Consider the following 24,805-nt stretch of genomic DNA (forward strand, 5'->3'; position numbering starts at 1 on the left):
AAGGCATTACCACCGCGTCTCAGAGGGGCTTGAGAAGCGCCATCAGGGACACGGGCCAGAGGGGTCTGTGGGAGACACGGAGACGCACTGCCCAGCTGCTCCCACCCGACCCCAGGGAGAGGAGCTAGGCTCCTCAGGGCCCGCTTCAGCCGCAGGCCCCGCTGTGCCCGAGAGCCCTGCCCTGTGCAGCTTTCATCTGGAGACTCGGGGAGGTGATGGGATAAAGGGCCAGGCCGTTTTGATTCAAGGGAACTCGACTCCAGTGGAATGCAGCCCGTACGATCCGCAAAAATGTTGTCCAGCCCACATTGCAGTTCTGCCTCTCCTTCTGCCCGGTTCGCTTGGACGACCCAGCAGACGATTGGGTGCTGCAGGAAGATCCAGAAGGCACACTGCTGACCTCGAGAAATGTGCCCTCTGCGCAGACAAGGGTCTCCTCCGCCGGCCAGTGCCCCTGGCAGGGGAGGCTGCTCCACAGCTGGGCTCCGGGGCATGGCCGGACCCTGAAGCTGCACGGGCGTCGGAGGTTAGTGGCCAAGAACCAAGCAGTTGCAGTTACCGTAACGACTGGCAAGGACAGAGTGGAAGGTAAGGGGCCACGACCACAGAGATCCTGAGAGCCAAACCGATGGGCCCTGGACGAGGACACTGGTCAGCCTGGGGCAGTAGCAGACATCGAGCCCAGATGAACAACAGGCGATGGAAATTGCCCCAACACAGTGTCACAACCCCTTGTCTTGCTTCTGGGCCAGAGTCAAATTTCAGATGGAGAATCACTGGTTGAATAGGTGGCCGGGTCCCCAGGAGGAAGGAACCTGCAACGTTCTTGCAAACACACTGAATAATCGTCCAGCCCTTTTACAAGAGGACCCTCAGCCACTTCCTCAAGCAACCGTACAGCAAGGAAAGGAGAATGACCAGATATTTCTAGAATTGGCAGTCAGAGCCGACAAGGATACCCAGAGATCCAAATGCCATCGTGGCCTTGTTGTTGGGGTGCAGAGATGTGAGGGTTGCATGGTAGATGGACCCCTGCCCAGGGAACAGCTTACAGAGCATCTTCTGCATCCGCGGACCCACACAGTGATTGATCACTTGCCCCGACTTCGAGGGTGTGCCTGGGGTTGACACACTTGGCAGTTTAGGCAATCAGCTCATGGGTCCTCGGCCTGTGGGGTACTAGCTGTCTTATAGGAAGGCTCAGAGATTACTCCACCCTGGACAAGACAGCTAATCAAAAATCACGTGACATCTCTGGGAAGACAGCAGAGTAAGCTTCTCTGAGGGGTGTGAAACAGGCAGAGGCCGTGGTCCTGTCTGTGGAGTCTGGCCGCTGCAGAAAGCACACGATCCGGGGGCATGTCGGGGACGAGTGCAAGCTCATGACCCCGAGTGCAACTGTAGCTTCTTGTCACGATGGACGAACAGCTTCGGGGACGTGGTACGTGGTCTCTGATCTGGCAACTGCACTCTTTCCTATCCCATTCAGAAAAGAGGATCAGAGGCTGTTTTCACTCGCATGGAATGGGCAACAGTATACATTTACAGTTTTGTCCCAGAGATATGCTCACTCTCCCATCCTCCGTCATGATATAAGCGGAAGAGATCTGGACCATCCGACGTCCTACATAACACCACACCATCCATCAATGGCATTACATTGATCAGGATGGATGAACAAGAATCGATAGTCACACGTGCACCCAGAGGGTTGGAGATAAATGGTGCGAAGACTCTGGAGCCTGGCACATCCATAAAATTCATAGGGCCCAGTGGTCAGGTGTATGTTGGGACATTTCTTCCAAAGTAAAAGATAAATCAGTGCAACTTGTACCTCCCACCATGAAGACAGAAGCACAACACCTGGTGGGCTTTATCAGGTTGTGTTCTGCAGAGGAGTCGGGGGAGTGGATCAGCGACCATGAGACCCTCTGGTCACATTGCCCTGCCACCCTGAAGCTGCCGGTCTGAGAGCATCACACGGCCGTGTGAGAGAGCTCAGCTGCATGCCAAGTGGACGTGAGGCTCTGCAAGGATGGGAGGCCATCCTCCAGCAGGAAGTCCATGCACAGATCAGAGATCTTTCTATGGAGCCATGTCCCCAAGAGGAAGAACACAGAGGTCCAGGCCCCAGAGGTGGAAGAGGGAGTGACCCCACTCATCGTGGACTCCTAATGACCCCTGGCTGGACTCTGCCCTTCTCGTCCCCACTACCATGGACTCTGTGGGGTTAGAGGTCCTGGTCCCCAGAGGGCACACACTTTCTCCAGGGGACACAGCAGGATTACACGCTGTAGCTGCTACCCAGGCACTATGAATTCCTTGCTGAGGGGCCAGTGGGCAGGAAGAGAGGCCACCATCTCGGCAGAGTGAGACGACCCTGATTGCAGGATGGGGCAGGTTGATCTTACACACTGGGGACATGGAGACTTGTATGGAACATCAGTGACCGCTTAGGACCCTCTTGACATCCCCCTGCCCAACTGGAAGAGCAGATGGATGCGTACAACGATGACAGCCTGAGACGGGCACGGTGACTTGGGACTCCGCCCCTTGGGGCATGAGAGTCTAGTCCCCGCACCAGGAAAGCATGGAGGCCAGCAGGGGTAGATAAAGAATGCATAGTGAAGAAGGGGGTCCGCGCACGTCAGCCGTGGCCTAGAGGCCAGCTGCATCTTACCCCATGGGTGTCCCACTCCTGGTGTCTGAGGAGGAAAGGCTACCCCCCAAATGCATATGAAGCAGTGCTTCTGAGCAACACAGGAGCAGACAGCAGACGGATGTGCTGCCCAGACCCCTTCAAGGAAGGATCTGCTGTCAACCGTGGGGACGGAGACCAGCAGACAGACGGCCTCTGCCATCAGACAGCCTCTGCCATCAGATTTCAGCATTATCCTCAGCTGTGGCCAGACTCTTTGTCCTTCCAGAGCAGCCCACCTCTGGTGACTGGCGCTGTGAGGGCAGGAGGGCCTGGCCACCTCTGACGGACATCCTCTGTCCACGGCCCCCACTGGGCTAGCCTGGGCTTTGCTGAGCCTGTCTCTGCCCCTTTCCCCTCCAGGTGTTAACCCTTAATAAACAGCTTGCGTTCCAAACTCCACGTCAGAGTCTGCTTCTGCAGAACCCAACCATGACCAGGTGTATAGTAGGGAGTGGGGAGGTGTAGCCCTGGGCGCTGGGTGACTGTACAGGGAGGGGTCAGGGAGCAGATCCAGGAAGGCCGTTAGAGCCCTGGGCCCCTGTGTCGTCCCCCACCAAACCTACAGATGTGGAGGCTGAGGAACGTCAATGAGTCAATTCAACTCTGTTTATTTCCTCTGAGGCATGAAGCAGGGGAGGCACCTCCCAAGGGGGCATGAGGCCACTTCTTCGCAGTCCTAGAAGCGGCTGGTAGTAGCCGGGAATGACTGGGGGTGGCTGGAGGACGAGGGGTCGGTGAACTCCATGGGGCTAGGTGAAGGGGAGCAAGCCTAAGTATGTCTGCACCTGCCGCGAGCCAAGCTACTCATGCTGTTTGACAAGGTCCAAGTATGGGGGACGATCCTGAAAACAGGAGACTCCACTGCTGGCTCCTGCTATTCTCTTTCATTTTGTTTATGGCAATCTTTATAATTGTGGGAATATTTCTGGGGTTTCATGATAAAGTGACTACTCACCTTAGTTACGCCTATCTAAGCAATCATAATGAAGCTAATTCCACAAAGAATTAGTTTTTATAGAACAAAATAACAAGACGGTCACGCTCTGTCTAGCACCTTTCTCTTTGCGTACTGTTTTTTAGTTTTAGCGAAAGCCAATAAGCAGAAATCAATAAAGGTCATGTTAATCATTACAAAGGAAAAATGAAAGAAGGCTATGGCTGTAATCCAGAAAATGATCTAAGATTTGGAAAAACAAAAATATCCTAACATATAAATAAAGTTCCTCCAAGCCTGTCAGGAGGAGATGCTTGCAACCTGACCCTGTGTCTGTCTCCTCATTCGCCGACGCCATCCTTTCTTACGAGAGACCCACCCCAGCTGGAGCTGGACTCCGGCATGCACCCTCTTGGCTCGGCTGGGGCCTCACCTCAGCTCCACCCACAGCCCCCCGTGCTGGTGTGGAAATCGCCATCCAGCGCAGCGCCCCCGGCCACTTTGACCCCCAATTCCTACACCCAACCGCCTGTGAAGCAGAAACATCGGCGGCAAAAACAAGTTGTCTGTCCCAGCTCTGGAGGGTGAGTCAATCAATTCAAAGAACCAAGAAGTCCACTAATTTCACTCTTTGTAGTTTGTTTCTGAAAAACCCACTTGAAAGCTGTGTCTTAGCTATGACTGAGAAGCAGTCTAAGAGCTTCCCGTGCCTCTCAGCTAAAAATGCCATAACTTTCTGGAAATGATTTATGAAAAATCGACTGTATCAGCTATACATGAGCTTTCATGTGTTTTATGAAAATTCCAGAATAATATCAACAATATTATTAGCTGACTTCTGTGTGCTACAGTTGATCAAAATTTCCACAAACTTTCTTCCCCTTCATGACTCCTACAAAATGGGAGCAAACTGCCCTCCTTGAAAGATCAGGGACTCCCTTGAGATCACAGAGATAAGGACGAGCGCACACAGCCGATCTCACTGCGGCCAGGTCATGACACAGGAGGTGCAAAGTGTCCTAATCCCAGGGTCTGTTTGTATCGTCTGTTTGGTCTCTAATCTCGCCCCAAAGAGAAGAGTTATCCACCCAGCATACCAATCTGGGAAGGGAAACCAGCATGATGGAACGTTTTAGTTGCATGCATGCTATTAATGAGCTAAACCCTGTAAATAAATGAGGTGTCATCAAGGTGGGCACATGTCAGGGTGCAGGAGGCAGATTCTCACCCAGGCGCTGCCCATGGTCCTGCAACATCCCAGCAGCTGAGCTGGCTGGGACCCAGTTTGGCACCTTCCTCATGAGCACGGAGAGGAGAGGGCGAGAGACCATGGTTTGCTGAGCAGCTGCTGGGCGCCACGTGCTGGGCACCTTACCGTGTGCTTTACACACATCATAAAGTATTGACGACGACCCTGCCACCAAAGCCCTATGGTCCCTAAATTACAAAAAATGAACCTCAGAGAAGAAGGAGGCCACTGAAGGTCATGCCTGCCAGTTCCTCGTCCTTTAATTCACCTTGAGCTGCCTGGCAAACATGTCCAAGGCAGCCTTCTGTCCGCCGAGCACTCATGGCTCTGTAAGCATCCGGGCACGCCTCCTTAGTTTCCGCGGCGTTAGCCTGACATTGGTGTCCTAGTCAGGGCATCAGTGCCGATTTCCTGTAAACCTCCATATTTCATGCATCCTTTTCGTTTCTCGTGCTCGACCTCCCCACTGGGAGGACCTTTGCCCTTGTCTGTGCCCGGTCAAAGCTCTCTCATCCCTCAAACCCTAACTCAAAGACCACTCCTCTGAAAGCTCCCACCTGCCCCAGCAGGATTCACCTGCTCTATGAGCTCCTCCTTCAAGTGCCAGCTCCGGGGTCCTTGCCTGGTGAAACCCACCCTGACTCTCCCGGACAAACTCAGATGCTCCTTTCGCTCCAGCTCCTTCCCCACACACCCCCGCTCACGGCTCTGCTCAGTGCACCGTGCAACCTGCCAGAGACAAATGGGAGTCCAGGAGCCGTGGCAGAATCTTGCAAAGGGGAGCGCTTGCTGTCCTTCCTTTTCCCACCAGGCACCCCAGTCGTAATCCTATGTGCACGTCCAGGCGGGCCATCCAGCTGCAGCATCATTCGGATGGTCTTTCACAACCACAACTTGATGAAGAAGACAAGAGTACCTGTGCGCCCCTGCACAAAGAAACAGACGTAGTTAGAATGGCTACTAAAACAGGAACAGAGCTGCTGAAGACGGCCTGGCAGCATGATGTCGCCATTCCCGTGGTTTCCGAATAAGGATCCAAGACGCCGGGTGCCTCGGAGCCGGGTGGGAGTCCAGCCGGCTCTGCCTGGGCAGGGTCTGGGCTGTGCCAATCTGATTTTCTTGCGTGCCTACAGTGTTCTGCCCCCGCACCACTTCTGATTCTTGCCCTAGAACTCTTCGGTTCGAGTCTTGTCTGCACTCATGCTTTGCTCCAGATGCAAACAGAATCCAAGCCTTTGTCTTTAATGCACTGGGACGGCATGCACTCTCTACAAGGGCCAACATTCTGTGGCTTTAATACCCTGCTGGACCAATGAGGGAGCTTTTCCTCCGAAGGAAACATCTCTTCTGGCTTCTGGCCAGTACTAACACTCAGTCCCCGGGTGTGCAGCCCCAGGACCACGGGTGGAACATGGTTAACCAGACTCTGGTCAATCTGGCCCGCACAGTAGGGGTTAATCACTTCTTACCCACGGCTCCTGGCTTCTGACTGCAATCACTTTGGGTTTCAGTCATCTGTTCACATGCGCCCCCCCCCCCCCCGCCGAGACTATACACTCTTAAGAACACCCATGGGGTCTTCTATCTCCCCACCTCTCAGTTCCCAGCAGGGGCACGGAGCCCAGCCCAGAACGGCTCACAGTTTATCGAGTGAACGAGGAAGGCGGTGTGTCCAACAGACTCCCGTGCAGCAGGGGACCGCGCCATTCCCCTGCGGACCTCACTGCCTGGCACAGCACCTGCCCAGGCGGAACAAAAGGAAACTCAAACGCCCGCCAGGACCAGCAAGGTGGCCGCAGCGAATGAAGGCGAGAGTGTGGGGCTGCGGAGAGCAGGGGACCCCTGACCATCCGAAGAAGAGGATGGCCCCGTAGCTCCTGAGGGTTATTGGCAAACAGCAGCACGGGCCCGCTGTGGCTAGGAGGTCGGACTTTTCAGAAGACCAAAGTAATTGTGACTCGTGAGTGACAGTCCCCGGCGCAGGTCAAACGACACATCTGCGGCCCAGACCCTGCCTGCCCGCCCGCTCAGGAGGCACTTGGCACGGGCACATGGCTAAGAGGCAAGTCTCCCGGGGCTACACCATTCTGGCATGAAGTGTGACTCGGCTGTGGGAGCGCCCCATGTAGTGCTCCCCTGGCTGCCTGCACTCCTCGGTTAGCCCTGGCTTCAGAAGCAGGGGTTCGGAGGGTCTCATGCCCTCCTTCTTACCTGTGAGGTCCATGGATGGCCCCAGATCACTGCCCTAATCCAGGTTCTACGCCCAGGGCTACCACCGCCTTGGGACAGGCTGCGGCTTCCTAAGCTGACACGCCGTGTCTCCAAGCGGGCTCCCCGAGTTCAGTGCAACTTGTGTTAGGACATGTGACTTCTTTATCAGTTTGAGGCGCTTTCCTCCCAGTGGGTGGGCTCTTGCTCTTATTTGTGGTTAGGGGAGAGTAATGGGAAGGTGAAGGTGTGGATTTGCTGTGGGCAAGGTGAGCACGCAAAACCCCCTTTGCTCTGAAAAACAATCTCTTGTATTAAAGCACAGAGGGACGTCTCATTCTCGGGAGAATCCTCAAAGAACCAGAGCCACCGGAGTGAATCAGTATTTTAAATTGTTTTGTCAATGTGCATTAAGCTGCAATTATCTGCATTAAATTCATTAGCCATTGTACCACCTAATGATCCCATGTTTGCAGAGACTTGAAGATTCATGGAGCTTCCCTTCTGAGGCAAAATTATTTTGTCTAGGCCACACGTCCGTGTCTGTGCCCTTGACGATGCTTCGAGGTGGCAGGCACGCCGTGTCACAGCGGGAGGCCGTGGACGCCCGGGGACTGACTCGGCCTGGATGGGGTCCGGGGGTGGGGGATGGTGAGCGAGGGGAGCCTGGGCCCAGAGACACCAGAGGCTGGCCGGCATCATCCCTGCTCTGGCCTTCGGAGATGGCCAAGGCTCCGGGCTCCTCTTCCCCTCGATTCTGATCCTGGGAGCCTGACTCCCGCCCTGTAGCCCCGTGCTCCCTGAACCTCAGGGCCCCCAGCCTATGGTCTGTGACTGTGCGCAGGGGAGCGAGTCCACTCGCCCCTGGCTCCTTCGTGGTTTGCCTGTGGTGGGAGGCGCTGTGCCCAGCAAAGGCACGGAGTCACTGACGGTGGGAGCCTCAGACAAGACCTACCAACGTCCTCCTTTTCCTCGTGAGGACAGCGGGGCCCAGAGTGTTTGGGTGTATCACCCAGCGGGGGAGAGGGAGAGCAGGTCTCCAGTCCAGGCCCGAGGACCCCAGGTTTGGTGCTTGCTCTCCACCTTCTGGAGGCGACATATGGGGATCCAACTACTGCTACTTCGAGAGGGCCCTGCCCATGGTGAGACTGGGGCGTATCCCCCAAGTAAGTCTGGATGGGGGAAGGAGGCTCCTTGTGTTCATTCATTCCACCAGTCCCTCGTTGAACAGCTATGGGTATCCCACTCCATGCCAGGCTCTGCGCTCCCCGCAATGAGGAACCGTCCAGACTGCTGCGCAGTTTGCAGGTCAGCGGCAGAGTCTGCTTAGAATAATTACATAAGGAGGCACGCCATTCCTCGCTTGAGAAGCGAAGGAAGAGAAAGGGAAGAGGGGGAGAGAGGGAATGCAGAATGCTGCGGGGGCAACAGTGGGGATCCGAAATGGCTCCCAGCACAGATGGAGCCAAGACTGGGATCTGAACCGTGTTGGCCGTGAACCAAATGTGGGGCGAGACGCATATGGGAAGGAGGAGGAAGCACTCCAAAACCAGAGCCACAGGGGGGCTTATGCTTTCCTTGATGTCCACGGGGAGCAAGTTCAAAGGTGTCAGCCAAATGACATATAGAACAGCATGAACTGCTGCATGGAACAGCATGAACAGCTGACACGTGGAACAGCATGAAAACTGATGTGGAATAGCATGAAGTGCTGCAGGGAACAGCATGAGCAACTGAAATAATGTTCCACACTTCGCAGAGAAGTAAAAGCAGATTCCACTTAAAGGAAACAGAATCTGAATTGCTTCCAATTTCTTAGGAGGCAGGATATAGAGGGGAAAGCATGTAATTTGGAAACAGATTTTATTTTATTTTAATTTAATTCCTGTATAGTTAATATACAGTGTAACATTAGTTTCAGGTATATAATATAGTGATTTAACACTTCCATATATCACCCATTGTTCATCACGACAAGTGCCCTCCTTCATCCCCATCATCTGTTTCCCCCCTCCCCCAGCCACCTCCCCTCTGGTCACCAGCAGTGTGTCTTTTAGAGTTAAGAGTCTGTTTATTGGCTTGTCTCTCTGTCTTTTTACCCCCTGCTCATTTGTTTTGTTTCTTAAATTCCACATATGAGTGATATCATATGGTATTTGTCTTTCTGACTTATTTCCCTTTGCATAATACTCTCTAGACCATCCATATTATCCATGTTGGCAAGATTTCATTCTTTTTGATGGCTAAGTAATATTCCATTATATATATATCTCTCACTTCTTCTTTATCCATTCATCTGCCAATGGATACTGGGGCTGTTTCCATAGTTTGGCTATTGTGGACATTGCTGCTATAAACATCAGGGTGCATGTGCCCCTTTGAATCTGTATTTTTGTATCCTTTGGGTAAATACCCAGTAGTACAATTGCTGGATCATATGGTAGCTCTATTTTCAACTTTTTGAGGAAGCTCCATACTGTTTTCCAGAGTGGCTGCACCAGCCTGCATTCCCACCAACAGTGTGGGAGGGTTCCCCTTTCTCCGCATCCCCGCCAACACTTGTCGAAACAGATTTTCATTTCTAGATTTTAATCACCAATTTCAAGCTGTTGATCTAGGGCAAGCCATTTTCACTTCTCTGAGACTCAATTTCCTTATTCACAAAATGGGGACAGGAACACACCATAGGGTTGTCGGTAGGGATTAAACATTTCGTATAGTTCTTGGCACAGAGTAAGTGCTTATACTACTTTTCTCAGGTTGCCATAACAAAACATCACACAGCCAGGGGCCTAAACAACAGAAATTTTACTTTTTCTTTTTGAAAAAAAAGCAAAAAAAAAAAAAAAAAAATCACATACTAAGTCATAAAGAAAATATCAATGCACAAGAGCAGAAGTTTTATAGATAATATTTTGAGAACTCAATGCAGTTAGTTAAAAATTCATAATACATATTAAAAAGAAAAAAACTCGGACACACAGAAGCTAAAAATAAGACAAAGAGGAAATCAGTATGGTGAGAGAGGTAGACAGGGAGGCAGAATCAGAGGTGAGAATGAACTTAACACTTCTGGAACAGAAAATCTCATCAAGAAAAAAAGGAAATCAAATGACATTAGGGAAAAAACTGAATGGGAGAAGCAAGGGAATGAAGAAAGAAGGGGGAAATAAAAACAACAACAACAAAAAACCCCCAAAATAAAAAAAGAAACAAGGAAACAAGGGGAGGAGAGCACACAGCCTCATAAATGCAGGAAGATACACTTAGGACTCATTAGTAACCAAGGAAAAGCAAATTAAAATAGTAACGAGACAGCATGTCACACCCATCAGATAGGCAACAAATGTTTAAAGTGTCAGCGCCCGTGTTCGGTGGGGTTGCGGGGAGACGGGCGCCCGCACGCTGTCCTGTAGGCATGTGCACTGGTGAAACGGCATTCAGAGCAAACGGATGTTATTCAGGATAACTGCCCACAGTCACCTGGACCCGGCAGCCCAGCCGCCCATGCGCACACTTGAGAAAATCTTCGGCACGTGTCCTGTAGGGATGCAGATGCGCTACTGGACTGTGGGAAACAGAAACAAAATTGGAAAGCACCTCTATAGCGATCAATGAATGGGTGAACAAAACATATCTTAGTAAGATGGCATTGTGTCTATTCAGCAGTTTAAATGCAGACACACGGAAATAATGTTAATAAAAGTGAGGTTGCTGAATGTTTCATGCAGTGTGTGACTTTGAATGGATATTTTAGAAAACACAGAACACCATAAATTTTTCATAGTTCCATATGTATGTTTGTAAACACATAAAAGATGAAATTCATGAAAATGTTCTCTGGGAGCCTTAGGGGAGAATGAGAGTGGGGATGCAGCATAAGGGGACTCTTTATCTTAATTGTGGTAAAACCTGTGTGACTTCAATTTTGCCAATGTGACCGTCTGTAAGTGTATAGCATGTGGTGGTAGTAACTGTGTTTATTTTTTTAAGATTTTATTTATTTATTTGAGAGAGAGAGAGAGATCATAAGCAGGGGGGAGGGGTAGAGGGAGAAGCAGACTCCCCGCTGAGCAGATAGCCCGATGCGGGGCTCGGTCCCAGGACCCTGGGATCATGACCTGAGCCAAAGGCAGACGCTTAAATGACTGAGCCACCCAGGTGCCCAGTAAGTGTGTTTACACTGTTGTGTAATCATCACTACCGTCTGTGTCTAGAATTCTCTTCTTGCGAAACTGAAAGTTGGTGCCTATCAAACACCAGCTCCCCACCCACCCCCGCCCCTGCCCTACCATCCACCTTCTGGGTCCCTGCACTCGACTCCTCCTGGGACCTCGTATGAGTGGAATCCTACAGTATCTGTCCCTTTGTGACAGGCTTACTTCACTGGGCATGGTGTTCCCAAGTCCATCCATGTTGTAGCAGGTGTCAGGAGCTCCTTCCCTGTTAGGCTGTGTAGTATTCCATATTTGGTTTATCCATTCCTCCGTGGATGGACAGCTGGGTTGCTTACGGCTTCCAGCTATTGTGAGTAATGCTGCTGTGCACATAGGAACTTGGGTGTGCAAATATTTCTTCGGGTCCTTGATTTCCATTCTTTTGGCAGATACCCAGAAGTGGAATTAAGAGGGACTCCTTTTTTTATTTCAAAAATACATTTTTTTAAAAAATTTGGGGCACCTGGGTGGCTCAGTTGGTTAAGCATCTGTCTTCAGCTCAGGTCACGATCCCGGGGTCCTGGGATCGAGCCCCACATCGGGCTCCCTGCTCAATGTGGAGCCTGCTTCTCCCTGTCCCTCTGCCGCTCCCCCTGCTCATGCTCTCTCTCTCTCTCTCTCTCTGGCAAATAAATAAATAAAATATTTTTAAAAATAAAATAAATATATATTTTTTTAAATTTCAAAAGTTTCATATCTTTTAAGAAAAAGAAAACAAGCCTTGGAGCACATATGCTCACTCAAGGCCATGAGTATGCAAGTGTAGTTTGCACTAATTTTTGCAGTTTTCCCTGCTTTTAGATGTCTCAAAATAAACAAATATAATGAAGGAGGAAACGTTTAAAGGACATCACATAACCAGAAAGAATCTGAACTAAAACAATCACTGTTGTGTCTATTAAAAAATCTCAAAGTACAAACTAATCAAATCAGCAATAAATAGACTATCCTATGGACAAAATAAGGTTTTTCCTGTGAGCGTGAGGACGAAGCGTCAGCCAGGGGAAATCTGTTGTAAGTCAGTCTCAGACCGAGCAGGAAAGATCTCACAGTCACTGTAAAAGATGCTGAAATGTTACGTGATCAAGTTCAACATGCAGCCCAGGGGCCAGGACTCGCGCCCGCTTTCTGCATTAACTGCCCTAATGATCAGCAGCTCACCCTTTCTGTGCCTGGTGAGCTCACCTGGAAAGCAGAGTAAAGCTTTCACGTGAGGACTGCATGAAGTGACATATATATAAAGTACGCAGAACAGTGCCTGACACAGAATAATCACCGAGTAAGTGTTGGTGTTGTTACAATAAAATAGCCTAAGCTCACTACCCTCAACATTATACCCCAAGGGGAAAGTGTGCAAACGACAGTCCTTCTCAACCCAGGGACCCGGGGTGCTCTCGATCACCACGGTTATTCATAGAGTCTTGGAATGACATAAGAAAGAAAAGACAGTACTCGTGGTGTAGATGAATTAGAAAGAGACAAAGTGCCATTATATGTAGAGACGAGGACTGCATACCTACAGAAGCAGAAGGTTTTCATGAACACTTTCAGAATTAATTTTTTTAAAGAAGTCGGACAAAAGTCTCTTTTTAAAACAAGATTTATTTATTTTATTTTAGAGAGAAAGAGAGAGCGTGCGAACAGGTTGGGGAGGGGCAGAGGGAGAGGGAGAAGCAGACTCCCCGCCGAGCAGGGAGCCCACCGCGGGACTCGATCCCAGGACCCTGAGATCATGACCTGAGCTGAAGGCAGACGCTTCACCTACTGAGCCACCCAGGTGCCCCTAGAATTAATTTTTTTACGTCTGCAACATTGACCAGGCACAAAACATATAAAATAAAACTGACTTCCTTGCACATTGGCAATAACTAAAAAATAGATTTAAAAAGAAATCCCATCTAAATCATAGCAAAACACACAAATTAGAATACACTTATCAACATTCTGTGAGAGTGACCTTTATAAAGAAAATATCAAACTTTTGGACCAATTTAAAAAAAAAAAATCTGAGTAAGAGGAAAAACATACTACATCCCTGAATGGTTATATCCAGGTTATATTATAAATGTATGGGTTTACCTAAATAAATCTACAGATTGAATCCCCTTTCAAAAATAAATAATTAATAAATAATAAATGGGAGAAACACACAAGAGCAGAAGGAAATCCTAGGACGTGCTAGCTCTGTGTGGTAGATGAACAAGAATATACGACTACAGCGTTGGCACAAGAAAAAACCCCACCACATAACGTTGTGTGTGTAACAAACAAAAGAGCTACAAAAGCCACAGAGAAAGTGGTTTTGTGCAATGTTTGCAAAATCAAAGTCATTTAGAAAAGGAAGGCGTGTAATTCACGCACATCAAACGTTGCATTAAATTTCAGCTGGATTTGAGATTTCAAAAAATTTGACCACAAAAAAATGAAAAGGCAATAGAAATGCATATGTAACCAGTGATGGGCTGGGGGGGAACCCATAAAGGATAATAAGGTCGATTAAAAAGTAGAATCATCTCTATGTTCTTCAAAAGTAACAAAAATCACATCAAAACGGGGGGAAATATTCTGGGGAAATAGCCTTCTCAGCCATGTTGCAGGGACGTGGAATTTGGGTTCTGACCAATCTGTCTGTCTGTCTGTCTGTCTCCGCCACAGGCTCCTGCCCCGGTGAGGACGCGGGATGCACGCCCATCTGTCCACCCGCACGGAGTGTGCTGGGCACTGATGCGGCCCCCGGTAAGGTGCAGCTGCTGAGCGGACCCGTTCGTTACGTCAGGGGCACAGGGAAAATGGCTATTTACAAAAGCAGAAACCTGATTAAAACAGCCCGGGCGCAACCATCTCTCACCTACTTCATTAACCAAAAGCCACAGAGAATCACAGCCCGGGGGCCTGGAGCAGCGGGGTAGCCCGCCCGTGGCCACTCGGGCCCCTCATGGGAGGTGGTGGTCCCTTTAGATTCACTGGGATGGCTCAGCACTTACAAAAATGCGGTAAAAACTATGTACGCATAAGGGAGCGGGCAGCCAGAGACCCTGAACGCCCCAGCTCTCCCTACCAGCAGTCACTGAAAAACCTCGAAAGGTGTTTTAATTTCCTCTCCCTGGTCCTCTGAGATCTGGTTTCCCAGGCAGCCGAGGTGCTGGGTGAAGGCAGGGAAACCCATCCATCAATTTATGGCCTGCCTTCGCAGGGCGACGGGAATCTTGCAATAGAACAAGATGAATGGGCTCGACTCCAGCAGCTCTGACATTTCGGCAGCGAGGTCGCTCCCTTTCCCTTTTGTCCCCAGCCGGTTTGTAATCATGAGCCAGGTCCCTTCCACTCCCTCGGATTCCTGAAGAGGAACGTGGATTGTGAGCCCCCCCAAAAGACAAATCACTCTGATTTCTTCTCCTCTCCAAAGACTAGTGGGGGTTTCGGTGGGAAACGGGCTCTCGCGGCCAGGGTGGTGGGACCGTGCAGTAATTATGTGATGGTTTCAGCGACCCGCCACCCGCCCCCATGCCCCTGACACTGCCCGCATCCCGCACAGCGCGGCGTGTGCTCTGGCGGGGAGACGGGCCGCGGGCACCGTCTGTCCGAGCTCCGGACGCTCGGGGACGGGGCTCTACACAGGCCGCGGGCAAGCGGGTGAGCCGCGGGGGCTGGGACACGCTTCTTGGGGAAGGTGGGGCTTGAGCTGGGCTCTCCAGGAAGAGGCAGGGGCATTTCCTGGGGACAGGCTTGGCAGTGGAGGGCACGGGGTGCCTCCCTGCCTGCTGCCTCCTTGCCTGTGAATCCGGCTCCGACCACACAGCCCGGAGTCCGTCCACGGGCACCTCTCCTCCTGCAGAGGCGCCCCTGTCCTTGCGACACAGCTGCCCTTTGTCCGGGCGGCTCTTCCATTCACGACACTGCTTTATAACGATGATGGTACTATTTTAAGTTAGTTGTAAAGTATTACGAACCGTGCCCTGTATTTACATGTCCATCTCCCACAAGAGATACGGACCTTCCAGCAAGTAGTAACACAGTACCGGGAACGTAGGGGCTACTCTGAAAAGTGCCTCGTGTGCGCAGCTCGATTAATGAAGATGAGTTTGCGAGTGAGGCTACAGGGGCCAGGACAAGAGCTGAGGGGAAGGGGGAGGAGAGCGTGAGGGACAGCTGATCGCGGCTCACCCTCCCCCGGCACCTGCCACCTGCCGGGGATTCACGCGCTTGCACGCACCAATACACTCAGTCGTCACTGAGGAGGCGGTGAGGCCCATACGCCCATTTCACAGAGGAGCTCGTGGAGGCGGAGTCCACGTCCTAGTCTGAGATGCGGGGCCTTGAGCAGAGGAGTGCATGCACACACTGGCGGCCAGGCTCGCTCTGAACCCTGACGCCCCCCAGGAGACTTGTCACTTGTCAACAGGTCCCTAACTCGTAGCTTAGAGTGCCTGGGGAGCTCTGGCCCCATCCGCGTCTCGGTCCATCCGGGCAGCTGTGACAGGGTGGATTCCAGCGTTGATTTCTCACAGTCTTGGAGGCTAGAAATCCAAGCTCGAGGTGCCAGCAAACTCAGTGTCGGGTGGGGACCCCTTTCCTGGTTCACAGACTGCCACCTTCCTGCCGTGTCCTCACGTGGGGATGGGTGAGGGGCCCTGTGGGGTCTCCTGAGTAAGGGAACTAATCCCATTCGTGGGGCTCCCAACACCCTCACACGGAGGTCAGGATTTCAACATATGAATCTGGGGGGACACCAATGAATCTGGGGGGCTGGAGCAATCCCCCACTCAGTGAAGAATGTTCATAAATAACCTGCACAAATTGTTGTATATTTTTCGCTTGTTTAAATTCAAACTTCATTAGTTGACAAGGCAACCTGCGGTGTGAAGTGCAGCAAGGGAAAACTTCATTTAACAGAAAACTGTGAAGTGCAGGATCCTACTGCTTTGGGATTCATAGGAATGCACCAATAAGACTGCACTAAGCGTTTGATGTGCGTGATCAAAGCATTTTTGATCCAAATCGAATCTATTGGTCTTTGGTAGATTTTAAAGTGTTGTTGTTTCATTTCCTCCTTATCTGTAATTAGATATCTGTAATTAGATTCTTCTAATTCCTCCAACACCCTATGGAGCAGCTCCTACCACCATAATTCCCATCGGAAGACGAGAAAAATTTGTGCGCTAACATCAACAGCAAAGCTCCTGGGAGTCGGGAACCCTGATAAGCTTGGAAAGAGCTGCTATGGGGCACCTGGGGGGCTCAGTCGGTTGAGCGTCCAACTCTTGGTTTCGGCTCAGGTCGTGATCTCAGGGCCCTGGGATAGAGACCCACGTCAGGCTCCGCACTCAGCAGGGAGTTTGCTTGAGATTCTTTCCCTCTCCCTCTGCCCCTGCCTCTCTGCTCTTCCTCCCATTTGCATGCACACACTTTCTCTCTAAAATAAATAAATAAATAAAATCTAAAAAAAAAAAAAGAGCTGTTAAGATGCTAAAGTCAAGGCTGGGCAAAGATAATCAGAAAAATGTGAAGAACAACAGGGATTGCAGGATCAATACCCAAAAACAGCAGAGTTTCAGGGTAAAACAGCAGAGACAGCAGAAATAGGAATTTTTGCTTGTGAAATCCCATTTATAGAGGCATGAGCCTCTAGCAAGCTGCACTGTCAACAAATAACATTGCATCTCTGTGTGTTTAAGACAAAAGGAAGAAATGAAAGAATAGCAGTGAGAGGGATCGATATGCTTCCCTGAGCACTTCGCAGATGAGGAACACACATAGTAAACAAGAACATAAGGGACCTAAAGAATAAAATTAGTAATACAATTTAGCAAATTTATATTACAATCTAGTTTCTGTAAACCTTACACCTTTTTTTTCCCCTCCATGTAAGACATGGTCTGCTTTGGACTACAAAGAAAATTTTAATAAGAATCTCACCAAGGTAGAAACTATATGGGCTAATTTTCCAAGCCAAATAAAATATTTTTTAAATCCAATTACATGAAAGTCTTAAGAAAGCAGGATCCTAATAACTATAAGGTAAAAGAAAAAATATCTGAATAGCAATTATAACACTGTGTATTAACTATACTAGAATTAAAGTAAGTAGCAGGTATGAAGTACTTAGAAAAACAAAATGAGAATGTTACATATCAACACCTCAACAATAATAAAAACAAAGTCATTACATGAAGTGTATTTATTACTAAAGAATAAAGAAAAATTAAGAACATAACTCCATATACAAGAGACAGAGAGAAAACACTAAGGAAAAGAGGAGGGAAGAGTAATATGAACAACAGTGAATAAACAGTTAAAAAAAAAAAAAAGGAAAGTTGGTAAGTTCATCCAGAGGCTGCTTTTTTCATTAATCCCATAAACTAAGCAAAACTTATCTAATCAGGAAAAACAAGTGATTCTTCAAATTTAGGACTGAGCATGGATATCTAATTACAGATAAGGAGGAAATGAAACAACAACACTTTAAAATTTACCAAAGACCGATAGATTCGATTTGGATCAAAAATGCTTTGGGGGCAACTGGGTGGCTCAGTTGGTTAAGTGTCTGCTTTCGGCTCAGGTCATGATCTCAGGGTCCTGGGATCAAACCCCGCATCGGGCTCCCTGCTCAGTGGGGAGTCTGCTTGAGATTCTCCCTCTCCCTCTGTCCCCACCCCTGCTCGTGTGTGTACTCTCTCATTAAAATCGATAAATAAATCTTTAAAAAAAATACAAGTGCTTTAAAGGGGTACCCCCAGAGCCACCCAAAACCCTGCTACTGAGCCCCCATGGACACTCTCTGTCCCATAGCAGCCCCGATAGCCTGTTGATAGCATTGTAAGACTTCCCAGACCATAATTTTTAAGACAATGGTTAATGAACACTGTTACCAAAACTGACCCATAAGGAAACAGAAACAATAAGCACCACAGTAAATACTGTGGAAACAAACAAACAAGAAGCCTCCCATCACTGCAAGACCACGAGCTGGGGCAGAGAACCATCTTGTTTATCTCAGTAGGACATAAGAGGGACAGAAATGTGGGCTCGGAGATCCACCTCTGGGATCTGGGACCTTGGACACACTCACTGAACATCCACGCGCCTCAGTACAATGATCCTAATAACTGTCCTTTCCTCAAAGGCTCATTGTCAGGAACCAAGAGGCTGTGCCTTTCAGACCGGGTCAAGAGAAGGCTCACAACAGCGTGGGCAATCGTTCATCATGAATGTAACAAGTGCACTGAAGAACTTCAGAAGAAAACTAGAAGATTTACCTGGAGGCCCTAGGAGAAGAGTAGCTTACACGGAGAAAGGGTTCAGTTTCCTGAATGTCAAGATAGAATCGTTTAGGGTTCTGGTTCGAGATGGATACTAGGAGGATCCTAAACCCACCTCCTCCCAGGACACACCAAATCTGCTCTGAAAAAAATCCAAAAACTGGCAGAGCCATCCCTTCCCATCGGGTAAATGTGAGGGAAACTCATCAAAGTGGGCAGGAAAGGCTGAGACCACTCCTGCCACAAAACCCACCCCTGGTGCAGCCCACAGTCAGGAGGGACCTCAAATCCCACAGCTTCCCCCTGAGGGGTGAAGGGTTCACAACCCACATCAGCCACCCCAACTTGTAAGAATGGCACCTGAGGGAGATGCCCCCACAGCATCTGGCTCGTGCGCCCTGGAGGGAGGGGAGGGGTAGGGAGGGGGGAGGAGAGGAGGGAGGAGAGGAGGAGTGAGACTGGGAGGGATGGAGGGGCGGTGTCTGGTTTCTGTCCTGGGGCTGGGCTGGGGGGGCTCAGAGTCAGGCAGGAGATGGTGACAAGTGTCTCCCCTGAGCAGGAAACAGGATCCCAGCCTACATGTCCCGTTTTCACACGTGTCTGAGGCTTATTATCCGTTTGCACCATCCATAATCACGGCCCCGTGCACAGGTCTGGAGGTGTCTTCCCCGCCTCCCTGGTTCAAAGTACAAACCTCAATGAGTCAAGGACCAGGGCCTCAGGAAGAGACAGAGTGAGCCCCACCGCCTCCTTCCAGAGCGAACTGTTTCTAGAACCATAACAAGGACAATTAGAAACGATATAAATGTTTGACAATCCAAGCTGTGGGTGGCTGCCCTCCTTTTAGTATCTCCCTTCATTGAATGTCCCCAATAGCCCTTTGAGTTAGGATTTATCTCCATTTTGTCGATGAGGACGGGGAGGCCCGGAGCACTGACGTACTTTGGCCAACACCCTGCCTGCCAGAGCTCGGGCGGCCAGGGGGCCAGCCCAGCTGCACGGCCCTGCTCCGCATCCCACCCGCATGGAGCACGGAGCCGGGCCTGCCCGAGGAGCCAGAGCCCATCACCTGCGGACGTGAGCGCCGGCAGAGGTGATGAACAAATCGATGAGCTCCGTCTCTATGGAAACCCTCCACCTAAAGCCGTGTCTGCGTGCTCCTGACTGATGGAGCCGCTCCTGAGATCTTCAGAACCAGCCCGAAGGAAGATGAGAGCCCGTCGGTCACCCTCTGCTCACACAGCTGCTGGGTGGGGCAGTGCGCCGGACGGGGAGCGGTCCCACCACCAGGGAAACTCGTGTGGACTGGTGCACATCGCTGGGGAGGGGCGGGGAGGTCACTCGCACCTGCCCTGCAGCCCAGGGATGTGGCCCCCCACACTGCTGTCCCCTCTTTGCCCCTGTGTGCTGCTCGACCCACACCTGCCCTCGTGTGGTCCTCTCTATCCACTTCCCTAGGGGCCGGCCACCCCCAGGGCAGCATCTCCCGCAGCCTGTCCCTGCGGCACGGCCCCTCCTCCCTCGATGCCTGTCTTGGGTAACGAGACACCATCCTCCAGAGCACCCTCAGAAACACCCCCCCTGGGCGCCTGGGTGGCTCAGTTGGTTAAGCGACTGCCTTCGGCTCAGGTCATGATCCTGGAGTCCCGGAATCGAGTCCCGCATCAGGCTCCCTGCTCTGCAGGGAGTCTGCTCCTCCCTCTGACCCTCCCCCCTCTCATGTGCTCTCTCTCTCATTCTCTCTCTCTCAAATAAATAAATAAAATCTTTAAAAAAAAAAAAAAAAAGAAACACCCCCCCTTTTCTTCCCCCCAGAGCCCAATCCGCAAGATTTCTGATGGTTCTACCTTCTCAACATGTAGTGACTGCGGCCTCCCCCTCTGTCTGCGTTCACACAACCTCCACCTCACGCTCCCCGAAGCACCCCCACACTTGCCCTCTTGCACCTCCCCCGGTCCTCACTATGAGCCACCGGCACTGCTAACCGACGGAAATGCAACCCTGCTTCCGTGTGCCGGCCTCCACTGCCCTGCAGACCGCCTGCCCCGTCGAGATCTGGCCCGCGCCCTCCTGGCTCCTTAGTCTGGTCTCCCCAGCGTCGGACGCTTGCCGGGAGCCATGGGCCATGCGCTGTGCTCACCACCAATTTGGTGTGCATTGTGTGGGTGAGTCCCCAGCACGGTGCTCTGAGCCCAGCTTGTTAACACAGGTGCTTCCTTACCTGTCCCCTTAGATCAGGTGAGCCCCCAGGGAGAGAGTGAGCACGTGGATGCTCCCGTGCCTGGCGAGGGGCAGGCATGTGATGAAAGCCCACTCAGTCCTGAATGGAGGGATGGAGGGAGGGATGGAGAGGGAGCAGGGATGAGGGAGGAGAACATTCTGGGTTCTTGCTCAGACTTCGCCTCACCAAGCATCTTTCCTCCTGAGCATACCTTTACCCATCACTGGTTGAGGCCCCCCAGTAACAAATTAATAAAGCGGAGCTGGCCTGTTCGTGGCCTCCAGTGTGTTGAGTGTGACCTGTTCTACCAGGATCTGGCTTCTTTGCGTGACCAAATACAGCCGAGGTTAAGAGCATCCAAAGCATGCCCCTGCAGCCCGGCAGCCTTGCCCTGCTCTCCACCACCCGCCCTTCACCTAAACACCTGCTCCTCCTCTCCCAACCTGTCTCTCAAACCACCCGCACGACCGTAGGACAGCGAGGCACCCAGGCTTGACTCCCCATTATTTCAGTCTCCCTCCTTAGACGGATCTCACGCTCAGGACTACAGACGGCATGTTACCAGAAGCATCCAGGCTGGCTCACCGAGCCGAGCTGCGTCTTTCCTGAATTAAAGCAACAAAGAAGCTGGCTTCTAGGAGGGCACGTTCTGCATGGAGCACTGGGTGTTATGCACAAACAATGAATCATGGAACACTATATCTAAAACTAATGATGTAATGTATGGGGATTAACATAACAATAAAAAAATTAAAAAAAAAAAAAAGAAGCTGGCTTCTGATTAACAGGGCAATCACAGGATGGCGGAAAACTCCTGGACTCCCATCCAACAACTCATGGAAGGGCAGAAGAGTGTGCTGTTCAGAGGACAGCGCCCACAGTGTCGGCTTCCCGAGATGAAATCCTGGAGCCAGAGGAGGGACTTAAGGAGATCCATCTCCCTGAGCTTGGCTGCACAGAAATGGTTTCTGCCATGTGACACAGCCAAGAAGGTGCCGTTGCTTCTTGGACGCATGTGGGTCTGAGCCTGTCACTCGACAGATGCGGGTGTCTGTGCGGCCAGCCAGGGGCCGCGGGCTGGAGGAGGCTGTCTGGAAGAGCCATCGTGGAATCCAAGGGAAATCAGAGGACACCGAGCCACAGAGGAAGGCCCGGGGCAGGACTCTCGCCAGGTGCCCTCCTGGATTACAGACGGGAATGTGGGGCTTCTGCCCCCCGCCCGCGCTGACCGCTCTCGCAGGTGCCGCCTGTCCCGAGCCGCACCTCGTGGGACGCAGGTCCACCTCCTTGCCTGCTTTCTGCACGGTGGTCTCCTGGCAGCTTGCCACCAGCGAGGTGGAAATAGGGGGCAGTTGTCAGGGTGGCATTGAATCAAGAGACAGAGCAAGGGGACGGCTCTGAAGCATCTTTCCACTGGCGTTCAAGTGACCCTGGCATCCTGGCATCACGCCTCCGTCCGTGCCCAGCATCTCCGGGAGGACACGGGGGACTCTCCCAGAACCCGCTCCATTGGCCTGGCCGTTGGTGGACTTCCACCCAGATCCAGACACAGGGGCCGCCATCAGCCTTAGTCTCGGCACGAGGGACGAATCTCCCTCTTTGTGGCTCCAGAGCCACGTGGGGGCCCTGGGAGAGGTTGTAACGAGGCCCCGAAGCCACCAGAGGTCTGTTACTGACAGATCCCGGGACCATTTTGCCCTCCTTCCCCTGGGTTCTGTGCTCCTGACACGGTTGGCCGGGCCTCCCGCTCGGGCCCCACCTCCACTCGCCGTTCCCCAGGCCTCTGCCTGCGAGGCTTTCGGCATTTCCTTCTGTCCCGATCGCCTATACGGAACGTGCCGTTGGTCTTCCCGCCGCGTCTTTGTCCTGAGCGTTCCTCCAGCCCCGCATCCAGGTGTGACCCATCTGCACGTGTGGGTCGCAGGAGAACTTCAGACTTTCATCCGTGGTTTCCTGCGTGTCTGGGTGTTTGCGCATTTCTCTTCCCTCGTGACCCTGCCTCCATACCTGCGGAGGGCTGGCCGGGCTCACTGTCTGGGGGAGGAAAACAAATAAAGACAACCTGTCTTCCTCACTCCCCTTCCTGCAACCGGTCAAATACAGAGACTGTGCTAGATTCCTCTAAGAGAAATGTGGAGAAGTGGGAGGGAGATGTGAAAAGGAAGAACAGAAGGAAGGGAAGGAGAAGGCGGGTCTGCGGGCTCCCACAGGAGAGGGGCCGGGGGCGTGACAGAGACTCTTCCTGACCCACCTTGAACCAAAACAGGTTCCCCTGCGTCCTCTTTATGACGAGGCCCCGACCTAGGGCTCTGTCCTTGCTCTCTTCATTCCAGTCCTGCAGGCTCAGTGTAAGGCAAATCCACCTCTGTCTGATATTGGACCAAATTCCTCATCCCCACCCTGGACCCCTCAATATCCCGGGCTGCCCTCAGCAGAAGTCCCATCAATTAATTTAGCAGAATTCCCCTCCCTTGATGCTTCCTCTTAGGACCTTTCGCTGCGCTCCACCTGCTCCCTGGTCCTTGTTGTGCTCCCAGCTGAGCTCAGTCCCTCTCCCCCAACCGCTAACCCCCATGGTAGCCGTCCTTCTGTGAATGAAGTCCACCTTACCGCCCTCAACAGGTGCCGTGAATAATGTTTCTCTCTAGTAGAGGTAGCAGTCACCAAAGGGAACGAGGATGCGATGCATTTGGCAGGTGAAACCTTAGCCAGCCTCCCAGAGACATCCTCGGCAACCTCCCTCACTTCCACAAACACACACCCGTGGCCCAGGGGTAGCAGAAACGTTCCCAGTCCCCCGAGTGTGACATGGAGGGGGCACGGAAAGAATAAAGCATCTTGGCTTTGACCTGCATGGACACATCATCACCCCCCGCCCCAGAACCCACCCAAGTGTAGGAGCCTTGACACTGCCCTTGGCTGAGCTGAGTTTCCCCTGCTCTACCACAACGGGAGCTGGACCGGAACCGGGTCGAAGCGTGGGCACACGGGTGTATTTGTCACCCGCCTCAGCTTGCAGGGATTCATTGCCCCTCTGTGCGCCTGACCAGCAAGCCCAGGACACTTAACAGAGGAGTGGGTGTCTTATTCACCTGTAGCTCGGTGTCCCTTACGGAATCAGGCATGCCTCACTCTCGGCAAAAGCACACCGAATCGCAGTTTCAATTTAAAAAATTAGTCTCAATTATCTTAGCATATTGACTTGACATTCTTGATTGCCGAGCAGACTGCTCCACAAGACTGGGAAGCCCTCCCAGGTAAACACCGTGTTCTTGCCTCTGTTTTCCCAGCATCTACCTCGAGGCCGGGAAGGTGGGAGGCAGACTCTCAGAGATGTGGGCTGAGGGCAGGAACGGATGAAGCACCGAGCGAGGCGCCCGGGCTGCGCGATGGAGGTGACTCACACCATCCTGGTTTCCTCACCCGCAAGATGAAGCTAAGAGCATCTGTTGCCCAGAGGGGCTCTGAAGACGCCGTTGGGAAGGGCCCTTCCCAGGCAGAGCAGGCAGACGACGTCTTCAAAATGTGGAAAACAAACAATCAAATATCTTACTCACTGATTGCCTGCAAACACGTGGTTTGAAATATTCATTTTTTTTCCCCCAGATCCAAAACAAGAATAATAGCCCCTGTCTCTGTGGAGTGGTAGCTGCTTGGAATTCCTTATAGGTGCACAGATGAAAACTGCAACCTTGGCTTAAAAAGGAAACAAAGGAAAAAGGAAAAAACAGATTTCCCGGGGAATGCAACCTTACCTCCAACGAATAAACTCCAGGCCGACAACTAAAGGGATTCTGTAAACGACGGGAGGGGTCGCGCCCGATGCCAAAGCCCGTATTGTTAGATTATCTGACGCTAGATTCATACCCTGTCACCGGGCTGGTCACTCGCACGTGACACCTGGCCGGGCAGCGTCTCCCGCAGCGGCCCCCACTGCCGGGAGTGGTGCCCGAGCCGGGGGCCCCTCCCCTCGGGAGGCATGACTCACATGGACGCACGGACACACGGTCAGGCTG

At 51.6% G+C, this 24,805-nt stretch overlaps 1 long non-coding RNA gene across 1 annotated transcript in view; it reads right to left on the reverse strand.

Moving 5' to 3' along the window:
- Nucleotides 1-3,771: 3,771 nt before the first annotated feature.
- The window catches only part of LOC144382829 (uncharacterized), a 176,266-nt gene continuing 155,232 nt past the window's right edge, over nt 3,772-24,805 (reverse strand). Inside the window, exon 3 of the long non-coding RNA XR_013450234.1 lies at nt 3,772-5,810. This is a non-coding gene — a long non-coding RNA (uncharacterized LOC144382829). The remainder of the gene's footprint in view (nt 5,811-24,805) is intronic.

The sequence above is a fragment of the Halichoerus grypus genome, chromosome 8 (genome assembly GCF_964656455.1).
Source record: "Halichoerus grypus chromosome 8, mHalGry1.hap1.1, whole genome shotgun sequence".
In the NCBI taxonomy this organism is placed as follows: Eukaryota; Metazoa; Chordata; class Mammalia; order Carnivora; family Phocidae; genus Halichoerus; species Halichoerus grypus.